Source organism: Rattus norvegicus, chromosome 1 (assembly GCF_036323735.1).
Source record: "Rattus norvegicus strain BN/NHsdMcwi chromosome 1, GRCr8, whole genome shotgun sequence".
Taxonomy (NCBI): Eukaryota; Metazoa; Chordata; class Mammalia; order Rodentia; family Muridae; genus Rattus; species Rattus norvegicus.
This window is the reverse complement of record NC_086019.1, coordinates 212,539,325-212,565,723: the sequence shown is the minus strand read 5'-3', so window position 1 is coordinate 212,565,723 and position 26,399 is coordinate 212,539,325. Positions and strand designations below refer to the sequence as shown.

The window sequence follows — 26,399 nt, the reverse complement described above, 5'->3', positions numbered from 1 at the left end:
CTCCTCCCTCAAAAACACTGTTCCCAAGGAAAACTGTCCTTGAAAACCAGGAACCCCTGACACTGCCATATTGCCCTTGAGGAATGGGGACAGTCACCGGGTCGCTAGCACAGGAATGCTTCATTTGCCCAAGACCAAGCAGCCCAGTTTCACACAGCCCTAGGTGGCACCAATGAACTCTACTCCTACTAATTAAAAGAAAAAGAAAAAAAGAAGTCTCAAAAGCTGTCCCTGGGACCGAGGAATGATATGTAAGGGAAATTTTGAGATCAGAGGTAAAGAAAACACCATCGGCTCTGAGGGTGATTGAACAATTGCCCAAGCACCTCAAAGGCAGAAAGAAAAAGACTGACTCCACGGTCTAGGCCAGCGAAGCCACAGGGAAGCCTCCCCCTCCGGCTTGGTTTCATAGCCGCCCCCTGGCTTTCTAGAACATTTTGACAAGCAACTCCCTGTTCTTGCAGGCCGTCACCACCACCCACCACCCACGCCTGGAACTGATGCCAGGGAACATTACACCAGAGGGGACAAAGGCAGACACAATGGTAAATGTAATCCCAGCACTAGAAGTTGAGGCAGGAGGATTGCCAAGATGTACAGCCCAGTATGGGACAATTATGAGACCCTTTCTAGAATTCAAAAAAAAAAAAAAAAGGAAGATAAATAAAAGGTGGCTAGGTCAGCCCTTGGAGAAGAGTGAGGGGTAGAAATCTACGGGGCATAAGAACCAGCGAACAAGCCAGCGCTTGCCACATAATCACCCTCAGTACTGCTGGTCATATGAGAGAGAGTCACCAGTTTTCCGGGAACGGGAGGAGGGTGCAGGCGAGGCCTGGCCTTGCCTTCAGATTCCATATGCTAGAGGCAGGAGAACAACCCCCTCCTTTCCTCCTCCGGTTGCTAAGGGAGCCTGTTGTCACAGGGTGGTTTTGTTTGTAGTGTGGGTGTTGAGCTGGGAGGAGACTTCCGGGCAGTAATTCTGCCAGCTGCCCTTTTCATTTTGCTTACTTGAGCTGGCCTTCCAGATTTTTTTTTTTTTATTTTGGGGTGTGTGGAGGCAGGTGGCAGAAGAGCCGAGATGCCTCTTGGCGGGCGGGGGGCGGGGAGTGGGTTTCAGACTGTCCTGGCTCCTCACTGGCATGGGTGGCGACAGTTTCCTTTTTCAAAACCCACACTAAACCCTTGTTTAGTGGACAAGGTCTGCTTTTGGACCTGGCCTGAACCCCACCCCAAGTGGACAGGCAGCCTGGCTCCCCCAGTAGTCATTAAACCCACTCCCTGGATTCCATCATAAACTGTCAAAGAGAAATGCAGCTTAAAAATATTTTTCTCACCATACCACACCCAAAAGCAAAATGATTTGAAAAAACAACTTATCTGTGTTGCGCGCTCTTCAATCATACACATTACATACGCACACTCATTCTATAGCTTGCAACCAACCACCTTTCCCGCATAGATTAACCTCAGACCCAATTAAGCATTCCACCCAAGCTGCTGGGCTAATTCTTCCCCACCCCCACCCTGCGGCTGCTCGCACTGACGTCATCCCCTCCCTCCCGCAGCAAGCAGTGGCAACGCCCGAGAAGTCATGCGCTCCGGCCCTCCCCACCCCCCATGCCTGACTCACCACCGCAGAGATCCCTCCGCCACTCGGTGGAATTTTCCAGGCGCTCTGCCGGCCCTACTTTCGAGCCTCATCGGGGCGTGGTGACCTGAGGCGACCCGTGTACTTTTCCTTTCTGCCCAGCCAGTTGATGTGGCCCTACCCCCCAACAGCCGACCCTACCCTTCTGGAAGCGGTCACGTCTGCCCACCCCAGCCGCAAAGGGGACTTATCCCTGGTGGTATTCACCTCCCAAGTGTCATTTTCAGTTGTGTTTTTCATCCCATGACACACCGCCAAGGAGAAAAGGATCGTTGAGCAATCTGAGGGAGTGGCCGTTGATGGAGGCCATGACCCGCCCCTCGTGGGCTCCTTTGGCTAGGTCGGGGAGGAACTTTTTTTTTTAAGTGTCCGTGGAGGAATCGTTCCGTTTAGCAATGTTCGGGTGACGCGACACAAGACTATAAAACCAAAGTTGGGGCCTCCACCTGCAGGAGTTAGTGACAAGGAGGGCCGGGGCTTGGGTCTAGTTGGAGGGGAGGCAGTGGCCAGTTCAGGGCTCAGATGAGAGAGTTAGCCGAGTTAGGGGCAGCTACTAGGATGGGGGCAGGAGGAGAAGCGGGGCTAACTATAAAGAAGACTAGATTTCGGGACAGTGGGTATGTGGAAGGCAGCTTTCAAACCGCCCTTGTCAAACAACACAGGGCCAGCAGCCTTCAAGACCAGGCTATCCCTGCCGTCTGCTGGCATGGGGGCACTTGTACCGTCCAGGAGGGTACAAGTTTCACAGGCCTACATGGGGCCAATGTCCTAGCGTGAGTGGCAGAGCAGCAGTAGACTCTTGGGCCCTCGAGGCACTGAAAATGAAAGAAGACAGACAGGGAGGGCAGGGACTAGGTGGCAGTGGAGGTCGACTTTGAACTTGACAATACCAGCAAATCGCTTTTTTTCCAGATAAGGGGTTGTGAACCCACCTGGGGATGAGGCCTGGTCTTATGGAAAGTGGACTTAGCTTCGCTGGGCTAGGCCGACAGCTGTGGCCCAGGGTGGTATGTAATTTGGGTGTGGCCTGTCTGTACCCACTCCTGAGTGCCAGGGGTAGCTGAGAGACGGACAGTTTTGGCTGCCAGGCGGGGACCAAGGAGATCGAAGGCGCGCGTCTTGGGGCCGCATTGATCACGACTTTATTTTTCAGATGTCAGTGCCCTCTCTGGACTTTGCCTAGGTTCCGTGCTTCCTCTTCTGTGGTCTCACTCTTCCCTACTCTTCCCCCTCACTCTGAGGTTAAGGGTTCACTTAAAACCTTGCCTCTGGGTCATCTGGTAAGCCTGGGGAAGATGTAGAGCCCGTGTGGGAGTCTTGGGCTCCGCATTTTGGTATTACTGGTAAAGTCGGAGGACACCCTGACTGGGCGGGGAGGGTTGGTATTGATTCACAGAGGGAGGGACTTGAATGTGGACCCTTGGGTGGGTTCACAGCCGTGGTTCCAGTCACCCAAATGCTTCATGGACGTGGTTTGTTACTATAGCGTTCACCAAGGCAAGCAGATGGCGCCAGGAGACATGGAGCCCCCCTGCCAGTGTGAGTCGTAGCAGTACAGGAGGGCACACCCTGGAGGAGACAGCTGCCTAAGTTGATGTCTGCACAGTGAATTCCAGAGGCTTAGGAAGCTCTGCGCTGCCGCGTGTCCAGGCCTTTCTCAGGAATCCCTGTGTGTCGAAGGCCATCGTTTAAGTCAGCTTGTAGGGGGGTGGGAGGGTGCTTCCAGCTGGAGGGGCCGTCAGCTATGAATGTTCCAGATGAATGTCTTGTTCTGGGAGCATGGCTCTTTCCGGATTCAGGCACCCCCGTTCCTGGGGGTAGAGGCGTTCAGTTGCAGCGTCTTGTGAACAAGCCTCCAGCCTTTCTAGTTCTGTGCTACGAACTTGGCCCGGAGAAGATGGCTTAAGGTGTAGGACACTTTAACTTCAGCCCAGCATGATTGATGATGCCTTGTAGATGGTTTTGCAGCAGGAGCCCAGTGACCTCGCCACCTTCCCTGCGTCTGCGGCCCGCCTGCCTCTGCATTGGTCAGAGGAATTCTTAACAGAACTTTTGGGTGTTGGGGAAAACTGTTGGGTTTTAAATGACTGGTGTGGAAGAGTCTTAGATGAAGCCTGTTGTTAAATGGGTTGGGGGGTTGTGTTTTTAAATGTGGGAAGGCACGAGTTAGCCGCAAATTCTGTAGTTTGTAGATGGCATATCTAACTTGGGATGGCTTTGTATTAAGGGAACAGTGGCCTGCGGTGGTCCGTGGGTTTGGTACTGGGTGATGGGCAAGCGCTGCTCTGCTGAATGACAGGTCTGACTGTGCACATGGCCTTCCGAGGTGAAATTTGAGTTTTACTGGGTCAAGCTTGGTGGTACTTTTGGCACCAAATGTGGGACTGGGACTTGTGGGGGAGAGCTGGGCTCAGCTTGGCAATGGTGTATTGTCCAGAGGATTGATGATGGTGGAGTTGGTGCCAGTAAGGGATGTGCTTGGAAATGTGGGTTGGTGGGAATAATAGCTTGGGAACTAAATAACTCAGATGAAAATCTAAAGACCCATGAAAATCCTTCATGCGGTGACTGAAGGTTGAGATGCACAGACAGTTGCCTGGAAAATACCAAAATCCTACAAGGGGAAAAGCAAAATTGTTTTGCTTCACTCTTTATGGGGAAGGGTTTGAATAGCTTTTCTTAGTTGCTCAATAGATGGTGTCAACACCGTGTCACAGGCCGGCCTGTGGGTGTGGGCAGTGCTGGAGAGCTGATTTCCATGAAGTATAACTGGGGAGAGGCTTGTCAATGCCAACACTGTGGGCTCTTGTTTGACTTGGGGTTGCCAGAGGCTTCTGGGTCTCTAATTCAAATTCTGTCTTACTGTGTGAATAAGAATTCTAATGCAGGGGTTGGGGATTTAGCTCAGCGGTAGAGCGCAAGGCCCTGGGTTCGATCCCCAGCCCCAGGGGGGAAAAAAAATTCTAATGCAGGCGGGGGATATTGCTCTTTAGAGCGCTTGCCCAGCCAGCGCAAGGCCTTGGGTCCTTAGCTGGGGGCGGGGGGGGCAGTCTGCTACTATCTGAACGAATTTAATGTGGGAGTCATGCCTTATACAACACAGGAAATTAATGTGTGATCTAATGCGTGATCTATGACTTATTACAATACAGGAATTTAATGTGTGAGCCATGCCTTCAAAACATGTCTAGAATTTCTGGAATTGGCCGGAAGTCAACAGGGATTGCTTATTTAACCTTTCAAATCACTCATTGTGACTAGGGCACATGGTCTTGCGCTTGCTATGAGGTCATTGTGATGTTTGGTAGAAAACCTCACTCATGTACTTGGCTAAGGCTGCACTGCTGAATACATTGTGGGCTGGGCTTGAATGGTGCTTTAAACCCCGAGCAGAGGGGAAACTGTCAGTCAAAACATTTGGGAAATAAAAGTGAAAACTGGGCAAGGGCAGGGGGCTGGGCGTGAACCGCTTACTAGATAATGTTCTCTAAAAATTGGCTCTGAAAACCCTGTTTGTGTATTCGTTTTATGAGTGCTTAAAAATGGTGTGACCAGGGCATGGTCACTGTCATTGGAACAGCAACATGCTTGCTGGTCACATTGGAATGGGGAAATGTGAAGAAAGCTGGACATCAGGCCTGCGGCACCCATTTCTTTGTATGAAAGTGTTGTGTACAAACCCCCCACTAATCATTTTTCTCCCCTTTACAGCAAAATAAAGGTTTGAGATTGAAGCTCCTTAGAATTGTCATGGCTGTTATATTCTCGGCCTCTGTCACTCTGCCTTCATATGGTTAGGCCTAGATTCACTACCACCAGTGCTGACACTGAAGCAGTAGAGCAGGTAACCGTCCAGGCAGAACTGGTCTAGACAGCCTGTCAACTAAGGAGGGTGGGACTAGGGGTTTGCAATGGCTATACACAAAGTCACATGGGATAATGGCACTGCAGGTAAGGGAGTATTCTGAACCGTAATCTAGAACATTCCTAGTTTGTATTCCAAACAGTATGGTTTTTCATGAAGTTTAGAGAAAATGTCTTCGCATGGTATGAGCTTTTCATATTTTCACTCTTGGAAGCTGGTGTGGGCTCAGTTTCAGTCTGAACATTAATTCTCTCTGCCTAAGGAGGTAAGTGGGCGTCTTTTGGTATATGATGAAGGGTTTTTTTTTTTTTTTTTACCATGGGAGGGTGTAGTCGAAGCCTTTGGACTCCTGGGTATGTAGCTGATTCATCATGGGAGCCAGCCTGCTCTAAATTTGGCTGTGGTGTGTCATTAAAGCTAGAAAACGCTGCCACTTAGACAAATTAGACCTTAGAACACCACCAGCCTCTGCTAGGACTGGAGCCTGCTTGCTAAAAGCAGAGGGCGGCCTGTGTGGCTCTGTATGGAACTCTTGGTTCTGAGTCTTGAACTGGAGTGGGCTGGAGACCAAGCGGGGCTGAGAAGTGGCCTTACTCTTCCTGAGAGCAGCAAGGCTGGCTGCTGTCTCAGCTCCTACATGTGTATTCCTTTTCCTGATGGATCTGTCTTATCGGTGACCTCTCACTTGTACTGAGAAGCCAGAATGGGGTGTCCCAGCAGCTTTCTGTCTAGGCTTCTGGGACTGCAAGGGTTAAATGTTGCAGCAGATGAGGGGGCTTCTCTCCACCCACACTTTTCTGTTTACTTACTTTGATATTTTGAGAATGTTTCATTATGTAGCTCAGACTGGCCTAGGATTTACTAGCTGCTTCCCAAATGTTTCCGGCATTAGAGGTGTGCATCGCCATGCTTACCTACCCACCTTTCTTGTCTCTGGTTTATCTTAGCCTCTTCCTGGCTTCTTACCTGGTTTCTGCACCTCTTTTTCTCTTAGCACCTTTTGGTTTTTCTCCTTACAAAGTTCTCCATGTTGTATCAACAGAACGATAAGGAATATATGCAGTGTTAGAAATGGCTTACTAGGGGCTGGGGATTTAGCTCAGTGGTAGAGCGCTTACCTGGGAAGCGCAAGGCCCTGGGTTCGGTCCCCAGCTCCGAAAAAAAAAGAACCAAAAAAAAAAAAAAAAAAAGAAATGGCTTACTAACAACCAAAGGCTGAGCTCTCCTGTGTGGTGACTTGTAAGACTGTTGGCTTGGGTTTGTTTATTTTGAGACATTCTTACACTGTAGCCCAGGTTGCTATGGAGCTTATGGTAGTTCTGCCTCAGGGAATACAGATATGGGCCACTTGTCCTGCACAGGCTCTTTGTCCTGGGGTCATTGGATGGCTATAGTATCACCATTCCTCAACCAGAAGCCTTGGTTGGGGTCATTCTCTGAACTGCCAGTGGCAGCTGGAACTCAGAAGTGTGGGGTTGATCCTGTACGATTCTGTATGACTGCAGGGGAGCAGGGAGCAGCAAACAGTCTTTAAAGATAAACATATCCTAACCACAGTCATTGCTTGACTCCTCCCAGCTTAGAAACAACCAGAAATTCAGATGCTGGCCTGCTACAAAAAGGGAACTGATGTTTCCAATCCTGACACCTGCCATTGAGTTTGTCTTAGGATGTTAAGCCACCAGAAGGACCTTAAATGTGAACTTCTTTTTTTTTGGTTCTTTTTTTCGGAGCTGGGGACCGAACCCAGGGCCTTGCGTTTCCTAAGTAAGCGCTCTACCACTGAGCTAAATCCCCAGCCCCCAAATGAGAACTTCTGTCTGCATTGAGTGGCTGCGAAGGCATTTACCAGGGTTGTGTCCATGTCTTAGATGCTTGTGGGGAGGCAAATGTGGGTGCTTCTGACAGGTTAATAAGGATCTTAAGTTTTGCAGAAAAGCAAAGGGGAAATGTTTTTCCATTAATAAGTGTTACTGGCATACATATCTCATTTTGTTCCTGGGCATCCGCTATATGTACACTTTATATAAACGGTAGGATTGTGCTTTAGTTCTATAACTGGTTTTCCATGATACATAATAAGAACTATGTCCTGAGCATCCTTTTACTGGTACCATAGTGCTCCATTGCTTGACTGTTTAAACAATCCCTTTTACATAACGGACTCATGATGGCGAGAGGGTAACTTTCTGGAGCTGGGTGACTCTGGCCACCAGCTCAGCAGCAGGCGTGGTCCGCTGCTGGGCAGGTGCACCAGCCTGCTTTCAGCTGTTGGTTTCCTTTTGGGAAATGGTGGTTTAGTGGCTGACTTGTTGCTCAAGCTTCATCACCTCTGTTACTCCTTGGAGATATCGAAATAAATCAGTTTGTAGAAGGAACGGAGTCAAGTCTTCCTTAGGTTCGTATTGCTCAGTTGCTGTCCAGAAGAGATTTTTCTGAGGTAAGTGTTCTCTAGACCTCTCTGTGAAGCTGTTGTGTGCGTAGACCTCTAGAGTGGTGTGATTGACCAGTGCACATGGGCAATTTTATGGTTCAGACTTCCCTGTATGTGTGCCATTTGCTTACGTGGTGTCCTTAACAGATTATTTCAATTGATTGGCTGATTGCTACTGTAACGTTTTTGTGATACACACTCAGCAGAAACTTTAGACATTTGTAAGTACAGTTTAGTGCTGTTTAGCAGATTTGAGCTGGGCAACTGGCCTCCAGACTTTGCAAAACCTGAAACTACCCACTAGGCAAGTTAAAAGTTAAAAGTTAAAAGGTGGGCTCCCCACCCAGTCCCTTCCCGCTTCACGTTTCCGTGAGTGACTGCTTGTTTATAGAATCATAGGGTTTCTCTTTTATTTTCACTGTCAGAACAATCCAGGAGTCGATTCTCTCCTCTCACCCTGTAGATCCCAGGGATCAACCTCAAAAGGTCACGGTTGTGCCGCCGGCCACTTTATCCACAGTCCAGGGTTGGTCTTGTTCACTGGTGATTTTGATCCTGGATGTGTGATTTTCCTTGCTTTCACACAAGCTGAGTAACTGGTATTTTGTGTCTTTCGGCATCTGCGTGCTGATGAGCGTGCTGGCATTGTCTCTGCCGTGGACCTGTTGCTCGTGACTTGCGTGCTGTGCGATGGACGCACAGGTGGGTGGATAGATGCAGGCATCTTTCTGAGACCCAATCTTCAGTTATGTAGGATCCAGCACAGCCATCCTGATGGACGTAGGGTGACATTCACTGTGTCCTCCCACTCCATATTATAGACCATGTAGACTTCTTGGGGGAATGTCCATTCGAGTCCTTTTCCTGTTGAAAAGGCTATGGATTTGTTACCGTTGTTGACCTGCAAGATTTGGCTGTATTCTGGGTTCTAATGCTGTGATCAGATGTGATTTGGCTGATATTTTCTCCCACTCCATAAAGGTGTCTGCTGGATTTTTTATAGTTACATGTATTATTTTTGTGTATGTTTGAGCATGATTCCACTCATAGCACTCCTAAGTCAGAGGACAGCTTGTGGCTGTCTGTCTTTCCTTCCACTCTGCGGATCTGCGGCATTGGATCCAATTGTCCTTCAGGTTTGAGAGCAAGCGCTTTACCCACTAAGCCATCTTCTCAGCTCAGGTTTTAACCTGTGGCATTGTTAATGTGTTTGCTTTTTGCTGCCTGCACTTTTGGTGTCTTACCTAAGGAATCGTTGCCAGATCCAACATCATAAAGTCTGTATTGTTCCTTTGGTTTTTGTTATTATTTTGTTTTAAAAACAGTAGGCAAGTACTCCATCACTGAGTTACATCCTCACACCTTAAAAGTGCCATGTCTTAATCTACATTTCTAACTGTTGGCTGGTCGTGAGTCTTACAGCTTAACCCACAGTGTGTATTTTCCATCTTCGGCCACTGGGACCCTGAAGTGTTTGTATTTGGGAGGGGTTAGCTCGGACCAGTTCTATCAGATATATATATATCCTTATTTTCTCAATTGTCATGATGTACAAGGATTTAAACCATCTAAATCTGACCATATCTGATAAGTTACTTGGAGTTGGGGTTGGGGATTTAGCTCAGCGGTAGAGCGCTTGCAGCCCTGGGTTCCTGGGTTCGGTCCCCAGCTCCGAAAAAAAGAAAAAAGAAAAAGAAAAAGGGGGTTGGGGATTTAGCTCAGTGGTAGAGCGCTTACCTAGGAAGCGCAAGGCCCTGGGTTCGGAGGTCCCCAGCTCGGGGGGGGGGGGGGGGGGAAGAACCAAAAAAAAAAAAAAAAAGAAAAAGTTACTTGGAGTTGCTTCTCATTTTCTTCAACTGTTCATGCCTGGGCTCGCTCAGTAGACATAGCTATTCTCATGCAAGCGAATTCCCGCTGCTAGGAATGAAGGTGAGCGACTGCTCCACTCCCCCCCGTGCCTGCAGGTCTGTCATAACTATGTGTCCAAAGGTGTGGACATTTCGGGCTCTAGTTTTTGTCTTCACAAATAACTGATCTTAACAGCTGTCACATTAGTGTCTGGTAGGAAGGTCCTGTGAAGGAGTGTCCTGGCCTGGTTGGCTCTTGAATGCACAGACCTGACTCGCCTTAGTGTCTGGTTCATAGTGTAGCACTTCCATTACTTTAATTATTTGTCAACGTCTGACTCTTCTATCAATATGAAAACCAGGGCAGTAGCAAAAGTAGCTTGCTCCCTCCGTGCCTTTCACACCTCACCAGGCCAACGTCATGCTGAACTATCCTTACCCCAATGAACTCTATAAAGCAGATACTTTGTTGTTTGTAACTTTGTAGAAGAATTAAACTGCTTGTGATTTTCTGGAACCTCTGTTTTAAATGAATTTATCTGCTGCTGTGTACAGAACTGCTTGACACCCCATGCCTCTTCTATAGCGCCAATAGAGAAGTAACTCAGAACCCAGACTAAGCACTCACAATCCAGAGGTAGCCGTGGTCATCACCGATAGGCTGTGTCCTGCTGGTCTCCTAGTCATATGTCTATGGGGGAGAGGTTGCACCCCTTTCTTCTGTAGAACGTCTCAGGATGACGTGATTCTGCTTAGTGGTGGGGGCTCCGTGAGCGCACAGCTGCTAACTATGCAGCTTTCCTACCGGTGATGAGAGGTGTCAGGATTGACAGCAGCACCGTGAGATCATGTTCTCAGGCAGTCCCTTGTGCCCCAGCGTCTGAGTGGCTAGCGGCTGTGGGTCTGTTGCCTGTGTTCTGTTGCGATGACAGGCAGGCCTGCGTACGTACGTGAATGTGAGAGTCCATGTTGGTTTGTCTTACGTCTTAGGCAATCGCATATGGAACTGCACATTTCTGCCAGTTCTTTCTTGGCTCTGTCACGTCCACAGTAGCCCATGGAGACTACCTGGTATGTTCGATTCTTGGCATCTGTGTGTATAAATTTGATAACCATGGCTTAATTAGGATAGAAACCCTAAGGTCTAAGGTACACAAGGATGTGATTTTGCAAAGGTAGAAAAGTTACTCTGTGCTGACTTATCCTCTGCTTATTGCATGAGAGTAGCTCTTCCAAGGAGTCCAAAACTGCAGATTTAGGTAAGTCTGGGCAGATATGTCTGTAGGTGCTGGTATAATGGACAGGGCTGTATGTAATTGTAACTTTTATAAGTCACGAACTTGGGAGTAAAATGCTTAACCACCCCAGCACATTATCTTCCTAATGTCTCTCTCCAGTGTCTGGTGCCAGTACTTCTGTCCCTAGGACATCTTCCCTCAGGAAGTTATCTAATGGTACTAATCTGTTTTTAAATGGACTCGTACTGTGGAGTATTTTTACAACTGCTTTCTGATCATGGCAAGTGGTGCTCACTGAGTTTTTACTCCTTGGAACACTAATGAAGCCAGGCCTGAAGGAGGCTGAGGGCTCCCAGCTGTAGCTCCAGGCTTTCACGAACGCTCTGACTCTCCACTCTTGAGACTGACTCTCGGGCTCTGTTTTGTTCAGTGGCTAGTGTTTCTACAACCAAAATCAACTACTTCTGGTCTCCCACCAGTCATGAGGTTCTGTTGGGGCTGGCGAGGGCCTGCACTGCATGTCCCTACCAGAACTTAGCAGGTGCTTCTAGAATGATGATGGATTTTGACTCTCAGGCAGCTTTCTGGTTCTTACCTCAAGAAGGTTAAAAACAGAAGTCAAACCAGGTGTGGTTACCTGTCATGCCACACTGGGATGGTAGAAGCAGGAGGATCGGTTATTTGAGGCCAGCCTCTGCTGTGCAGCCTGGGCTGCAGAAAACCTTAATGAAGGGGGCTGTGACACTTGTGAAAGCCACATTCAGTCTTGCTTGTTCCCTTTAATACACCCACATGGCTTTCTGGATTAAGGGTACTCTGTCCTCTAAGGCCACCAAGTGCCCAGAGAACAGGTGTGAGCTCCTTCTGTCTCGTCCTTGCCTCCGGCCCCTGAGAGTTGGACATTGGATGATGGGCCCAGCTTCTTCCTGGCAGCCTCTTCCTCACCAACAGGTTATGTTGGGCTCCTCCCTTCACTCTAGTGACAGTGTACCATTCCCTCTGCTGACTGTGTGACTCCACGGCGAGTTCCCGCCAGCTTTTGCTCCTTATACACACAGAATATGTTTAAGTGAGAATTGTTTATGTTAAAACTGCAAATGTAGGGGTTGGGGATTTAGCTCAGTGGTAGAGTGCTTGCCTAGGAAGCGCAAGGCCCTGGGTTCAGTCCCCAGTTCCGAAAAAAAAAAAAAAAAAGAACCAAAAAAAACTGCAAATGCGTAGGTGACCTCTTGCTTTCCAGAGTGCACGGTGCCGTGCCGTGCCGTAGTATGCAGGCTCAGCTCACCTTGGCTTGCGTTCAGGGCTGTTGAGCTCACAGAGCTGTAGCCACATTTGAACTGCTCACCCTTGCTCCAGGGAACAACTGAGCTGCTTCTAGCAACACTGTCTTTTACCAAGTGTTAAATACTTATTTACATGGTCTTCATGTGGGTAGGCATGGGGAGCATCCGTGGGGGAGCATAGGCACCCGAGGATGCACCAGCTAGCCTTCTGTAAGAGGCTTCCCGTTGGCCTTTCCCCACACCCTCACCAGCACTTGTCCCTAAACTTGGTTATTAGTGAGAAGTGAAGGGTAATTTTCACTTTGATTGGTATGTTTATTGATTTAAAGTGCTCTTTACATTTTAAGGAAACTAACCATTTGTGTTGCAAATACTTATGTTCCTCTTTGATTTTTATAGTTTAATGACACTTTGCAATTGAGACTTTACTATATACAAATGTACCTGTTTATTGTTATTTTTTCCTGCATTTTATGATGAACTCAGATAGCTTGGTCTAATTCACTATTCCTTGAGCCCCATGCTTTGTCCCACTCCTTTTGCAGTCTTGCTTTTATTTCTGTTGGTTCTGTCTGGACTTTGTAAGGAGTGACGTGGATAGAAAGCCTCTTGTTGCTACACATAACTGAACTTACAGCCACCAGGCATTGGCTGATCTGCTTCTGTATCAATTCCAAGTCTAAGTGCTACAGTTTGTGCTTCGACATATGGTGAGGGCAGCCCTGCCTCCCAACTCAATTCTCCTAGAGCGTTCCTGGTCATTCATGTGTGAGTATTTAACTTCCCTTAAGGCATCTTAATTTTCTAATTATACAAGAATAAACTATGTTATTCCATTTTCCACCAGTGGCTTAACCTAACCTGACTGAAATATTTCTTGCACTCGTGTGTGTATGCCAGTGCACGGTAAAGGTCGGAGGGCAATGCTTTTGGATTGGTTCTCTCCTTCCACCACTCATCTCTGGGGATTGAGCTGAGGTTGGCAGGCTTGGCAACCAGCACCTTTACCTGCTGAGCCATCCCAGTGCCCTGACTTTGTGTAACATCAGAAGGTGTGTGACTGGGTCAGGTGTGGTGGTATATGTCTTAATCCCAGTACTCGGGAGGCAGGCAAAACTCTGAGTTCATGGCCAGCCTGGTCTACAGAGTGAGTTCCAGGACAGACAGGGCTATGTCCTGGCAAAAAAAAAAAAAGTATGTGCTCATTCGTGTCACCCTGTTGTACAGTTAGACCCTGACGACCTGCCCCTGCAGGCCCTATCCCTTCCAAAACAGTTGCTACTATCACAGAATACTATTTAAGAGTTACACATGGAGCGAGCATGTTATAAGTTCCATGAGGCACATGTGAGGCCAAAGGACAACTTGCAGTGTTCTCTCCTTCCATCGTGTGGGTGGCAGGAATCGAATCAGGTTATCAAACTTGGTGGCAGGCCCCTGTAGTCTCTGAGCTATCTCAGTGGCCCACAGAGCATGTTACTTGTGTATGTTACTTGGTGTTTACTTGTGGCTGTCACATCGTCATTGTCCAGTTCGGTAGCCTTTGTCATTGGCAGGCTCCATAACACTGTTCTGGTAGAAATGCTGGTGAGTTTATGCAAATCTAGTAAATTGCACCCAAGAGCCTGGAGTGGTGGTGTTCCCTTAATTACTGCGCTTGTGGGGCAAACTCAGGTAGATCTCTCTGAATTTGAAGGCAGCCTGGTCGGCATAGTGAGTTCTGTGGCTGCATAGTCTCAAAAAAACACCAACACCCTCCCCCAATAGAATGTGACTCAAGATCACAGTCAGGGAAAGCACAGTGAGAAGGGCTGCTCTCTGAGACACTGTTCCTGAGGGTTGTGTAGACCACTAGGGTTCTGGTGCGTCTAAATAGAATTTAATTTTCAGTGCCAGCACTGAAATGGCTGCTGTGGTCCACCCTAACCCGCCTTTTCCTGGTCCCAGCTTGCTAGAACTTTGAACAAAATGGTACTTAATTGTAGTTTTGATTGGTGTGGTTACTGATTTGTAAGTGCTCTTTACATTTTAAGGAAACCAACCATTTGTATTGCAAACACTTCTGGTTTTCTCTGACTTTTATAGTTTATGATAGTTTGCTGTTGTAGTATTTTAAATATACACATGTACTTGTTTATTGGTATTGTTTCATTGCTTTCTGCATTTTATGACGAGCTCAGAAAACTTGGTCTAATTCAAAACTGTTTTGTGAGCCCCTTGCTGTGCCCCACTGCTTTGACTCTCTGGACTTAAGTTTGTGTGATGAGTGGGGTCAGGAAGCCTGATGTGATCACTGCTTTGACTCTCTGGACTTAAGTTTGTGTGATGAGTGGGGTCAGGAAGCCTGATGTGATTACACTTTTACTGAGTGACACAGGACAAAACAGACAGCATGCTGGTCGAGCTTCTCAAGGCACAAAGTGCCAGCTCTTTGGTGTTTTGAGCCTGATGCTGTGAACACCTTGTTCAATGGGGGACATGGAGGTTTATTCCTGAGCTGCTCAAGTTGAGGAGGGACTGTTGGTCTCCCTGGGGTAACCCACCCTTTCTCCCCAAGCCCATTGTGTGCCTGAAAGCAAGAGGGCTGAGCTATGTGTTGTCTTGAGTTCCCACATTGGCCACTCCTTTGGTCAGAGCCTCTGCTCCTCTGTTCCTGCATGGGATGTGTTCTGGCTTCCTGCTGGGGAAAGACAGGGAGAAGTTCTTTCTCAGAAGAGAAACTCCTGGCCCAGAGTTTAGGAACCATTAGGAAAACCTTAAACTCTAGTTCTCAGGTGTGCTCCCCATGGATGAGTTTCAGCCATTTCCACCCAGCGAATGACCAGTGAATAGCTCCCTCAGTCTGGCACTTCTGTCGTTGATTTTGCTCTTTCCTGGTTTTGAGAGAGAGAGACCTCGAGAGCTAGGACTCACCAACTGTAACATCTGGAGCATTCGCTTCTGTCCTCTCCATGTCAGCCTCCTTCATTTTTATCCCAGTGCTCTGTGGACAATCCTGTCCATCAGGTCCACAGCATGGATTTAAGGTTTGCAGTTGTCAGCGTGTCACGTACATCACACATTCTTTTGGATCCATTTTGACAATCAACCCTTTCAGCTTCCAGAAGTTGCTTTGGTGTATGGCGTGAGGTAAGACTCTTATTTGGTTATTTCAAAATGGCTGTTTTCCTTAGCACCATCAGTGATTAGCTGGATAATTGCTTTGCCCAGTCGGCTGGATCTGCCTTCCCCTAGGCTCCGCCAGTGCCTTTGTAACTTCAAACTGTTTGATTACATCATGATATGGATACCTCTCTCACGTATGTGCATCTCGAAGATAATTCCTGCTACTCAGACAATGGGGTGACTGCTGGCGGTTCAGTGACCTGTGGTCACACAGCTTGTTGAGGTCACAGGCAGCTGATGACTCAGCTCATGTGTGCGTTCAGGGTTCCTGGTGTCAAGGAGCAGGGTCAGGATGGGGACCTGGGTGTTTTCTTTATCAGCATTCCGGTTTCAGCAAATGAAGGCCAGCCAACACCCCATTGCTATCCAGATCTCTTGGCAAATAGACATTTTTAGTAGAGCAGAACCAAGGCCTCTTCATGTAGGCTTTGCATTCATGAAATTTGTTCCTTGAAATGACGTGTTTTGGCATGTGGCTGGTGGTGGTTTTCTGTCAAAGTGATGATAACTCTTGAGAAGACATGTCCACCGTACTCCGCCTTAACTGTAGACACTGGCTTCACCACAAGGGCCATCGGGGAGACAAACAGCATACTGGCTAAAAAAAACACTGTGTCAGGACACCAGCTCTCCCCCTGGGCTGTCTCTTGTTGACTTTTCTCTTGTATAAGAAGGGTTAGTCAGTATCTTTGGACTTGAATTAGGCCTAGAGAAATAACTGTCCTCATGGGTTTTCCAGTCAGGAAGAGTTATCTCTGGTAGTTATGTCCGCATGGGGCCCATCAATATCCCATGCATACTTAAATCACTGAGAAAACATGAACCTTACAGCCATGTTCCACACAGCCCATGGTGGGATCCATCAACAGATGAAGCAGGATTGCACTGGCCCTGGGGGCTGTGTGCCAGCCCAACTTCAGGGTGCTTTGAGAGGTCCTTGTTCTGTTTGGCCCACAGGATGAATTGGAGTGATCTGCTTATAGGTGTGTTTGTTCTGTTGTTCTTTCTTGCTTATAGGGTTTTTACGTTTAAATAGCTATGTATTTCAATGTTCCTGTTTTATTTTTGGTAAGAAGTTTTCTTTTTAAATGTTGTTTTTTAGGGAAATTGACTTATAACATGTCTCAGAATCTGTGACTTTGAGGTAGCCGTTCTGTGGTTGTGTATGTGATATTGTGAGCTGTTGATTCATTCATTACTACAGGTGGTGGCTCTGTCCTCACAGCCTTCTGTCTGTCCTTCCTTCCCATCCCTATAGCATTTGTGCGTGCTACCCTGTGGCCCTGCCTGTACTTGGTACCTCACGTAAGTGTAATACAACGCCTGACTCTCTGTGTCTGCCTTACCTCATGTGGTTCAGTGTCTTCAAGGTTCATCTGTATTGCAGTGAATGCCATGATTTTATCCCTCAATGTGGCTGAGTAGTCTTCCGTGCTTTAACACGTTTCGTTTCTCCGTTCCCTTGGAGGTTTGAGGTGTTTCTGCTTATTGCCTGATCTAAACAATGCTGCTATGAACGTGTGTGTTCGTCTTTATTTGACTTTATAGTTTATGTACCTCGAGAAGAGCTACTAGTTCCAGATGGTACAGTAGTTTAACTGAATCTGAGGAGCTGCCGTTGTGTCCGCTGCTGCTCCCGTGACGAGTTTCCAAGGTCCCAGCTCTGCACTCTCACCAGCCCTGGCTATCGTCCTACTCTCTGGCCTTTGTAGCAGATGTGAAGAGGCAGCACAGTGATTTGGACTGAGGATGGCAAGCACCCTTTGATGTCAGCCAGGAGCATATCTTCCTCGAGGCCCTGCCTCTGCTGATCCTTTCTTACTGTTCTTTCTGGGGTGTGTGTGTGTGTGTGTGTGTGTGTGTTGTTCGTGCCACCTCTTCCCTTTTTTTTTTTTTTCAAAACGGGTTTTTCTGTGTAACAGCCTGGCTGTTCTAGAACTTGCTTTGTAAACCAGGCCAACTCAAAGATCCTCTTGCCTTGCCTCCCGAGTGCTGGGATTAAAGGCCTGTACCACCCCCCAGCTGAACCCAGGACCTCTTGCATGCCAGGCAAGCATTCTGCCAGTGAGCCACATCCCCAGGTGGTGTCTTCCAGCATAATTAATGTATGTGTCGTGTGTATACAGAGGAACTAATGTATGTGTTGTGTGTATACAGAGGGATTAATGTATGTGTTATGTGTTTACAGAGGACAACTTGTAGGAAACAATTTCCTCCTCCACCACATGGTCCAGGGATCAAACTCAGGCAGGGCTTTGCTGCAGGTGTGTCCTGAGTCCATCACTAGCCACACCTGTGTTTTACGAGTAGATTGAAGGCTATAGCTTTCTCTCCACTACTGCAAGAATTAAAAAGCCACCCGACTGTAGAAGAAGCTTCTTCAGGTTTCCACAGACACCACAGGCCCTAGGCTAAGGACAGGCAGCACCTGTGTGACAGGTTCCAGTCAGGTGACACCGTTGTCTCCTGTGAGCTTGACTCGGTGGTTCTGTGAAGATTTTAATTTTTAAAAGCCATGATATTAGATTTATTCATTTATTCAGCCTTTCTTGTGCTTTTTTTCTTTTTAAAAGAACAGTGTGATTAGGAAAATGTCATGTCGGCAACTGTCAGCCATATTGCTGTATCTGCTGTCATGAGCAGCTAGGTTGTGGAAGGATCACACTGTCTTGATGTCCTGGAAGACTTGGGCTCTTTCTGTGTGCCCCTCATCCTTTCTTCAGACCCCTTTCTTCAGACCCCTTTCTTCAGACTTGAGCAAAGACACTCAGTTTCCTGCCGCTCATCATCCATGAACGGATTCTGTCACTGCTAATCCTCAGAATGCTGGAGGGTTTCTGTGGCCTTCAGGGGCCTTAACACAGCTGTACAATCACAGGGCACCCCGTGCTCACTCTGGGAGGTAGGTGAGCACCTTGAATGATTATGAGACAACGGGAGTGTTGCGGCTATCGGATGGGTCTGTCTTCCTGCAAACGTCAGACCCCTGAGCTTAACCAATGCTCCAAAGAGCAACTTTCCTTCCTTCTGTATTCAGACATGCGCCGTGACCCTGAGTTAGCATCCAATACTTCAAATACGTGTCTTCTAGAGCATCAGCTGAGCTGGGGCACAGGCTGAAGTACGGAGCTGTCTCCTGAGAAGGACCAGTCTCAGCATTACATTCATGATTTTAGTAATATCAATAGCTCATCTATGATTGCTAAACCTAGCCATTTGCAGGCCTAAAGGTTTTTTTGTTTGTTTGTTTGTTTGTTTCTTTGTTTGAGACAGGTTCTTACTATTCAGCCCTGACTGGCCTGGATGGAACTTGTAGACCAGGCTGGCCTCAGACTCAGACATTGGCCTTCCCCTGCCGCCTCCGCAGTGCTGGAGTTAAGGGTGTACCAGCGTGCCCCATCAAACCTTGAGTTTTGTTTTGCTGACGTAGACTTTGAGGACCTACATGGACTTCAGGACACTGCCAGGGAAGGTTAAAATCAGGATATTATCAGAGCAATTGGGAGGTCTGGTCTGAGCACAGCTTTCTAGATGTTTCTTAAGATTTTGCTGTTTTAGTCTTACTGGTTTTATAAAGGACAAAATCTCAGTGTGTTATCCAACTGGTCCCAAGCGATCTCCAGCCAGGTAGCTGGGGCTGCAGAGTGCCTGTTGTTGGCCCACCTACATTTCCTTGTGTTCATTTTTGGTATGTGTGTATGTATTTCTTTTTTTTTTTTTTAATTTCATGTGCATTGGTGTTTTGCCTACATGTATGTCTGAGTGTGAGGGTGTCAGATCTTGGAGTTACAGACAGTTGTGAGCTGCCATGTGGTTGCTGGGAATTGAACTCAGGACCTCTGGAAGAGCAGTCAGTGCTCTTAACCCCTGAGCCATCTCTCCAGCCTGTGTATGTATTTCTGTGCACCACATGCATACAGTAGTCATGGAGGCCAGAAGAGGGCATCAGATCCCTTGGCAGAGCCTGGAGTTAAATGGTTGGGCACTGCCATCTAAGTGCTGGGATTTGAACCTGGGTTCTCTGGATGAGTAGTTAGTGCTCCTCCTCCTCCAGTCTACGTTTCTTAAATTCTCTAAGGCATCTCAACAATGAAGTGAGGATAAATACAGTGTGAGGTTGAAGGGCACAGTGTGGGACAGGGGAGGGCTACACACCCTTTTGTGACCTACAGAATACACGGCATACGGTATCCCATGACACCTGCGTGCTTGGCGCTCCTCACTGGAGGCTCAGTCACTCTGTGAAAGTCATTGTTCTAGGGTTACTGGACTACTCAATATTTCTATCTCATTGTAAGTCATATCTATAAAGTTTGTTTTCCAAGAAAATTGCTAGTGTAGAAGTTGGTTTTTTTTTAATAAATAAGTAATTTGACATCCTCATTAAGAATGGCCTTTCCCCTGGTTTAATTCCTGGTTTTTCTTTCTCTTGAATAGACTTTGAAGACATCCAGTTTGACCTTTAACAAGAAGCTTTAGATGAAGCAAGCAGCTCGCTCTGGGTTCTGTTTTGTTCTGGTGCTGGGGATGAAACTTTGTACACATGACTCCACTGCTCTGTCCCCAGACCTCTGCTACTGTGGAGAGTCAGTTCCACCTGGGTTTCCTTCATTCTTCTCCCAGGACTCCTTGGATTTTGTGTTCTTACGCTCAACCTACTTATGCTTGCCCAGGTCACACACCTATCAACAGGAACAGGAGGTGTCGGTGGAGTCTTGCTCTGGTTCTGGCCTTTGGCTACAGGCAAGGCACAGTTGCTGATGGTGAGGCATTTATGAGGAGGCCACTTGAAACCCCTGAGGAGTGAGTGTTTTGCAAGCACTGGGGTTTCCAGCAAAGGAAAACTGTTGGCCATGGTTTCAAATTTCATCATCCCTTGGCCAGCATCCCTCCGCCCTGCACTGAGGAGACCCGTGAACATACAAGGTGACTGACTGGTCCTGTCCTGATTTTCACAGGAACAGGCCTCAGAAGGTGATGGCACAAGCCAAGAGTAACCACAGAAGAATGTAGTGCAGCCAGGAGTGAATAGAACCCACCCCGAGGCTCAGGTGGTCTAGGAGCCTGGGGCCTGCCACAGCCTCTTTGGTGAGGGCAGCAGGTGAGCAGGGCTGACTGTGGTCCCTACATTTAGAAGTAGCTTTGCTGTCTCTGCTGTGTTTGTAGTTTAGTTCTGCTGTGATTTAAACTTAGCCCTCTAGATTCCAGGTGCTTTGGCCATTTTTATTTCTCCACTCCCATAGTCCACATGTGTTGTGATTCCTAGTGATCTGAGGGAGTCGGAAAAGAATCTGCACTGCAGAACATACGGAGAATGTGCCACCCCTCTTTTATTTTTCAAGACAGGGTCTCCCTGTGTGCAGCTCTTGACTGTCCTGGAACTCACGCTGTAGATGAGGTTGGCCTCAAACTAGAGCTCTGCCTGCCCCTGATTCCCAGGCACCTGCCTCTACTGATTTTAGTTGTTGGCTGTGGTTTTTTGGTTTGGGTTTTATTTGGGGGAGTAGGAGAGGGTGTTTAGTTTTTGTAGCCGAGGTCAGCTTTGAACTCATGATCTTCATGTGCTGGCCTCTGAAGTGCTGGGCTCATAGCACAGGCATAGCTGTCATACACAGCCACAGCCACTAAAGGCTACAGATGTTTCATGGCAGGCGAGAGGCGTTTGTCACATTGGATAAACCCTTCAATTTTCTGGGAATAAATAAATCCATGGTTGTATCCTTGAGCAATGAAAGATTTGAACGGTATTTTTCTGTCACCACTGCATCTGTGACTGAGTTGCTGTCCTGTCCACTACAGCCTACGTGCACATCACACACACACACACACACACACACACACACACACACCTCACTCAACACATACACCTCTCACACACATGACACACGTCTCTCTCACACATACACACATGTCTCACACACACTCACGTCTCTCTCACACACACACCTCACTCAACACATACACCTCTCACACACACGACACACACGTCTCTCTCACACACACACGTCTCTCACACACACATGACACACACATGTCTCTCACACACATGTCTCACACACACACCTCTCACACACACACACCTCTCACACACACACACCTCACTCACACACACACGTCTCTCTCACACACACATGTCTCTCACACACACATGTCTCACACACACACCTCTCTCACACACACACACACACACACACACACGTCTCTCACACACACAGTCTTGACTGCAGTGAGCTGAAGTCTCTTTTTCCCAGTTGTGGTGTTGGTTGGTTGGGGTTCTCCATGTGATATGGTGAGGCCTGGTTACTCATACTGAGATGATGTGACACCCTTTGGGTTGAGTACATTCCTGGATGCCGTTTCACACCTTGCCTAAGGGGTCTTGTTCCTTATGTGGCTCAACAACTGGGGTGCTGCAGTCACACCTGAGGGTCTGGTCACCACCATGTTGAATTAATGCTTTGCTCATCTTACAGGATGTGTTCTGACTCCCCCATTTCCAGGCTTGTAAGGGCCAAGCTATGAGTTCGTTTCAGGTTGGGACTTAGATGACCGTACCTATTCCCTCTGCTGCTGCTTCAGTAAGTGCGCTTCACCCAATGGGGAGCTGAAAGGAGGCGGGGAGAGAAAGGGGTACCAGCCAGAGCGCTGGGGTTGGGCGGAGTGGGGATGGAGATGGTGGGGTCTGCAGGAACCGGCCTACCTGTCAGTCTGCAAACCTCAGGGTGTGTGTGTGTGTGTGTGTGTGTGTGTGTGTGCACATGCATATGCGCGTGCTCTCCTCCTGTGTATATGTACATATGAGCCTGTGATGTATGTTCGTGTGTACATATGAGCCTACTGTGTGTTTGTATATGTGTATATGAGTCTATGGGTGGTATATGTTTGTATGTGCATATGAGCCTACTATGTGTTTATAAGTTGTGCATGTGAGCCTACTTTGTGTTTGTAAAGGTGTGTGTGTGTGGGCCTATTATGTGTTTATAAGTGTGCACTTTAGCCTAGTATGCTTGTACATGTGAGTCTACCATGTGTAAATGTGTACATATGAACCTACTATATATTTATAAGTGTGTAAGTGAATCTGCTGTGTGTATATGTGTGTCTGTGAGCCTACTGTGTTTGTATATGTGTTCATATGAGTTACTGTGTGTACGCATGTGTGTGCGTGAGCCTGTGGTGTGGGTGTGGGGATAAAGTGGAGCAGACTGCTCAGATTTCTGGGTATGAGTTGAGGACTCTTCTCAGCCTGACTCAGGCTCCCTGGGCAGGTTACAGCCCTCAGATTCCCCCTGAACCTTGTGGAGGACATGGGTTCCTGAGCTGCTTTAGACTCACAGAGGGGAGCCACAGTCCTCGCCATGACTCAGAGGGCTGCAGGGTTTATAGGGTTCTCTGCACACCTGGTGACTCTGGGACCTTCGTGACTCCTCCCTGAGACATGGACTGCATGCTAGAGCTCAAAACGAGAGCTGGTGGGGACACGGCTTCCGGACGGACTTCATTTCCAAACCAAGGCAGTACCCTGGAAGGACTCCTGCTGTGACCACAAGCTCAGAGAATGGAAGGCAGGTGGGCCCATCTGTGTGACTTAGGTGGTGACATCCAGCAGACCTCAAGAACGGCTGCACTTAAGCTAGCTTGAAAGCTCCCTTAGTTCTGAGACCTCTTTAACTGTGAGTTATTGGCATGAAGTTGGAAGCTGAGGGAAAAGTATAAAATGAGAGTAGCATCCCTCTCCCCTCTCCTACCTGGCCCCGCCACACAGAGGCAGCCTAAGGTAGCTTCGGATCTTCCTGGAAGGGTCGACTCAAATAGGTCTTACTGCATCTGACCCTGTCTCAGAGCCAGGAGGCTGTGACTTGTGGTTCAGTTTTTGGGTCTGATTTCATGCACTTCTCATAGGCTGAGGAACACGCACTTGGAGGCAGGGGGACATAGGTGCCCCGGAGCCTCTGACAGGGTGTCAGGACAGGCAGGGGTGAGCCTGGGGGGGGGGGTAACGGAGCCGCCGCAGGTGTTTCTTTTCCTGACCGCAGCCACGAGCCTCGGTCAGGTTTTGCTTTTCACCTTTGTCTGTGAGAATGTGAGCAGGAAAAAGCAAAAGGCACTGGTGATGGCACGCCCGTGTGGGCCGGGGTTCGAGTCCCCGCAGTACCCTGCTTCCTTCCTGCTCTGGCTCCAGGCCTCTCTTTCCTGTGCCCCAAAGGACTTAGCAATTCCTAGGAGAGAGGCTGGCAGTTGCCCAGGTTCTGCCAGATCCTCTGTGTCCCCTCAGAAAAACAGGAGGCCACTGTGAGCCACATGATAGCTTACACTTCTTCCAGTTCAGAGTGTGGGGACAAACCATGGTCACAGTTTTCTCACAGTGGCATTAGAGCTGAACCAGGCCAAAATCTACACAGTCCTTCTCTCCCTCGAAAGCCCCAGTAGATCACCAATTTCCTGAGTTCACAGTGACCTTCAACACCTGGTGTTTTAGCCGTGGTTTCTGTCTGATTCCTTGACTTCTTGGTTGTCAGGTCTCTATCTCTCTGGCCTTTCCCTCCAGGCTGCTGGTGTTTAATGGATACAGCATTTGGAATCCTTGAGATGCCTTTAAGACCTGTGCACCACGGGTTGGAGATTTAGCTCAGTGGTAGAGCGCTTGCCTAGGAAGCGCAAGGCCCTGGGTTCGGTCCCCAGCTCCGAAAAAGAAAAAAAAAAAAAAAAAAAAAAAAAGAACAAAAAAAAAAAAAAACAAAAAAAAAAACCTGTGCACCACGAGACCAGAGCCTGAGGCTCACTTCTGCTACTGTAATCCACAGTACTCTAGAGACAGACAGGCTCTCTGTGTCCAAATAGGAGCTAACCAGTTAATTGTCTACGATGCTGGCTAACGAGCTCTGGGACTTGCCTGCCTCAGCACCCTCAGGTTAGTGACACGTAGGACCAATACCCACTGCTTAGATTCCAGGGATTCCCAATTCAGCCTCCCATGCTAGCACAGCTGGCCCCTCCCTCCTGACCACCATTCTCCACACTCCTGAGGATACATTCATGTTTGCTATATTTGGAAACAAAGCCAGAGAGTAGAGAGCCTAGGAGAACTCCTGTGCCTGACTTCAGGGCGAACGAGACAGGCCTTGCAGTTTCCTATCCAGCTGAGGCATGAACACGGGTGATCTCAGCATCTAGAGGCTGAAGCAGGAGGATCTGGACTAGAGAAGGCGGGTCTCCTGGCTAGTCTGTCAACTTGACACACGCTAGAGTCGTCTGAGAGGAAGGAGCCTCAGTTGAGAAAATGGCTCCAAAAGATCTGACTATACATAGGCAAGCCAGTAGGACATTTTCTCAGTTAGAGATGGATGTGGGAGGGCCCAGCACCTCTGTGGGTGGTGCTGGCCCTGCTGCTGCTGGTCCTTGGTTCTGTAATGAGCAAGCCTTATGGGCAAGCCAGCAGTGAACAGCACCCTCCACAGCCGCCACAGCCGCTCCTCCCTCCAGGTTCCTGACCTGTTTGAAGCCTTGGCTTCCCTGATGGGCTCTGACTTAGGACGGGGAACCCTTTCCTCCCCAAGTTGCTTTTGGTCACCATGTTTCATCACAGCAGTAGCAACCCTAAGACAGCAGTTTTATTCAAAAACCTAAAGAACCTTTCTTTTTGACCTAGGTCCTTTTAGGGTACAGTTTTTACATGAACCCTAAACTTGATATAGTGTTACATTGTTCAGGGCTGGCATTTCACTGTGTGACACAGCAGGAGGATAAAGAGCTTCAGGCACTGTCCCACCATTCCCCACCCCAGTCTCACTGTTCCCCACCCTCAGTCGTGCTGGTGGTTTCACCATACTGGCCAAGTCTCAGGCAGAGCAGTACCCCGAACTGTCTTTTGAGAGGAAATGAAAGGCAGAGGAGCTGGATCAAACACTAAGGGCAGGGATGGGAATCAGTCCAATTCTTTCCCTCTCTCTGAGGAGCTTCAGCCAGGCCCAACTTCCCCAGTCATTTCCCTCCAGGCAAGTAGCACCACCAGTTTGACTTTGCAGAGGGTACAGGCAGATCTTCTGTGTAAAGGCCCCAGACCTTAGCACAACTGACTCCATGATGGAAATACCATTCAGTCTGTAAAACTCAGCACATAGGCAGCACCACCTGCAAATGAAAACAAAGACAGAATCCATCACAGCCTATAGTTCTGGGGAAGTCTCTAAATGTACGAACATTGCTTTTTGGCTCCTGTAGGTCCGTGTCTGGGTAACTGATCTTGTTAACTGAAATATGTCAACCCAGAAACCTAGGGGTTTGTGCTTAAAATCTCACCTGAGAAAGGCTCGTGACTACACTGGGATCCTGAGTGCCCTGTGTAGTTGCCAACCAGCTCATAAGGACTTTCTATTGGCTTGAACCCACGTCCTAACAGTCTTCTCTGATGGGTACCCCACAGCAGCCGCAGCTCCCCACTGACTCCTTAGGAGGCAGTGTGCCTCCGGAAGGAATTCTAGAATCACAACTTAGACCTGTGGCACTCAGGATACCTTGGCTCTGGACATCCAGTTGTCGATCAATGGGGCGGGAGAGAGACTGAGGGCATCACTCTGAGCAGTGGTGGGGGTTCCCAGGGCACAGTGGGCACAGTGCCAGCCTTAGCCTGGTGGGAGTCTCTGAGGCAGGGCGGGCACAGTGCCAGCCTTGGCTTCCTGCACCTGTGGGATCCCAGCTCCAGCCTTCCAGAACGACCTGGTCAGAATGCTCTGTGCCTCTCCTTGCAACAAAGAGGAGCTTTGTGGTCCCCACCTGGAAGGCGGGCAAAGTTCACAGCCTGGACTTTTGTCTGCCATTGGAACTCCAGTCACGGGGCTAAACTCTGACGCTGGCTTCTAGCCTTAGGCATCTCTCCAGTGTGTGAGCACCCAGTCTAATCCCGGTCAAGATCCTGTCAG

The 26,399-nt window shown here is 48.4% G+C and overlaps 1 long non-coding RNA gene across 4 annotated transcripts in view; it reads right to left on the bottom strand.

Moving 5' to 3' along the window:
* Positions 1 to 26,399, bottom strand: part of LOC120097382 (uncharacterized) — a 60,544-nt gene that overhangs the window by 2,332 nt on the left and 31,813 nt on the right. For 2 of the 4 annotated variants that reach the window (XR_010061180.1, XR_005494731.2), the window contains 2 exons: positions 1,856 to 25,611; positions 1,631 to 1,715 (listed from right to left, as the gene is read on the bottom strand). This is a non-coding gene — a long non-coding RNA (uncharacterized LOC120097382). Of the gene's footprint in view, positions 1 to 1,630; positions 25,612 to 26,399 lie in introns of all 4 variants that reach the window. The other 2 variants (XR_005494735.2, XR_010061179.1) reach the window with 2 other exon arrangements.